Raw genomic sequence first — 2,192 nt, 5'->3', positions numbered from 1 at the left:
ATCAGCTTTTAAGCTATACTATCTAAAACTCACAATAAGATTTATGTATCATGTCCCCAGTAACACTATTACCTACTGGAAAATTGGAAACAACCGAAGTTGTTTGAAAACAGTGAGTCACTAGCCAGCAAAAACACCTGTTCCTATTGTCCAACCAAAGGAGGACTGTAAGTGCTGGGGACCCTGGCCCTAACAATATCATTATCTTTCTCCCAGAGCCACTGACAGTATCAAAGTAGCCAATGCCAAGCCTCACTTGCTTTGGACTCTACTCATCATCTGACTGGTAATGGACTTCCCTCCCCTCCTTATTTGCTAGTGTGACATTTATAAAATTTCATGGTTCACTTGCAAAATATTATGAAGAAACACAGTCCATGCTACTAAAAGTAATCACAAAATAACTCAAGGCTCTTATTTGTATATCTCAAACACCACACAGGAAACACAAAATTAGAGCCCCATAATTCTTAAGTTCCTTTTCATTCCTTCCTATCCATTGCCCTCCCATCTTTCAGCTGGTCCTTTTTATTTACTTTAACCTTTCCCTCAATTCCTCTGGGCCTCACAACACACACCTGTTACAATCCCTCGCCTCTTCTCCTTTCCTCCATTTCTTCACTAGAAAGGCCAAGTACTAGTATGGCAAGTAGAGCTCTGCTCTAGGGCAGGGAAGATCATACTTTAATAGGTGTATGTTATCCTGCTAGCCCTGCAGAGTGACCAGAGCTCTGCTCCATTTTAGCCAAGAGGTGAGGGCAGCATCTTGAATAGCAATTATTAGTTCAGTAGGACTATTAAGTAGGAATGTTAGTGTTTTCCTTGAAATCGCTAGTTGAGAGCTGTGGTCTTAAGTTGCCCATCTGGAGTGGCTCAACCTTTCCTTCCTTCTCTGGCTGCAATCCAGGAGGGCAGGCAAAGGGCTGTGGAGGTCAGGAGACATCAGAGGCTGATGTCAGGCCAGGGCTTTCCAGCAAAGCCAAGGAGGATTCCTTTGGTGACAGCTTACCCTGAGTATATTGTGTCCATTGTGTTAAGCCTAGTAAGTCTCTTTTTTTCCCCCTCTGAGAACAAAAAGATTGTAACTTTATTTTATTTCTGAAAATCATAAAGTAGTAGGATACTACTACTACTACTACTACTACATCTAGTCAGGGAGGAAAGAGTAAGTACTTTGAATAGTGACCTTCCAAAAGGCCAACATAAAATTGCACATGACACTTGCGCAGTGGCAGTGTTGTAGCCAGTGAGGTTTATCTGAGGCATGATCGTCACTAATTGAAAACTTTTCCCAATACTCCACCATGACAACTTGAAATATAGTCGGCATTGACAATTTTTGACAGTCTCTACAGAGACTGAATTTAATTAAAAAAAAAAAAAATTGCACATGCAGCCACTTAACATGGTGTTATTGAAGAATATTAGATGACATGGGGAAATGCTTGCAACAAAATAAGCAGTATGCAAATTGCATAGAGTGTTGTAGCTAATCCTGCTTTCTCAGAGAGAAACAGCATACACCTAGGAAAACATGTCAGCCATGTTTATCTCTGGAGCCAAATTATTTTTCACTTTTATTTGTTCCTTTTTGTATTTCTGAGAATGTTATTTTTTAAGTAAAAATCTGGAAAATAAGTATAACATACCCCTGAGAGTAAGCAGCTCTCCAGCAGCCCACAGGTGCCCAAGGACATGGCCATTTGAGCGCACCTGTGCCCTGAGCTGCTCACCCTGTGCCCTGAGACTCCCCATGCAGGCCTCACCAGCTCACCCCACCACACCCTACCATGTCCACTCTCTTCTCCGACCATTCCTGTTACCATGGCCCTGACTCTACCTGTACCCCAGACTTCCAGAGAGACATAGACAATGGGAGTCGCCAAATAAAATTAACTGTAAATCATGGCTGCTGTGCAGATGGCAAGGGAAGGGAAAGGAGAATGTCAGGTGGCTGTACTCATTTTAGGTAGAAACTAACAAGATGTTCTAGGACACATCTGCTTCTGTGAAAAGGTAGAGCGAAGCATCTAGAGAAGCCTCCTTGACATAAATTCAATGGCACCTCTGTGCAAAGCTAAATTTGGTTGCTGCATTTCCATGGGAACAAATATCGCCCTAATCTTAAAGCCTTTTTTTAATGAAGGGCAATTTGTGAGCAACACGTTCATCTTCAATATGCCTGTGAAAGT

The 2,192-nt window shown here is 42.1% G+C and overlaps 1 non-coding gene across 1 annotated transcript; it reads left to right on the top strand.

The window, feature by feature from the left end:
• The first annotated feature begins 1,217 nt into the window (after window positions 1-1,217).
• Window positions 1,218-1,358, top strand: LOC142870701 (U4 spliceosomal RNA). The gene has a single exon (XR_012919050.1). It is a non-coding gene; the product is annotated as a U4 spliceosomal RNA (small nuclear RNA).
• The last annotated feature ends 834 nt before the right edge of the window (window positions 1,359-2,192 follow it).

This window comes from Microcebus murinus, chromosome 4 (genome assembly GCF_040939455.1).
Source record: "Microcebus murinus isolate Inina chromosome 4, M.murinus_Inina_mat1.0, whole genome shotgun sequence".
NCBI classification, from domain to species: Eukaryota; Metazoa; Chordata; class Mammalia; order Primates; family Cheirogaleidae; genus Microcebus; species Microcebus murinus.
Note: the sequence above shows the minus strand (reverse complement) of the source record. Positions and strands in the feature narration are given on the sequence as shown.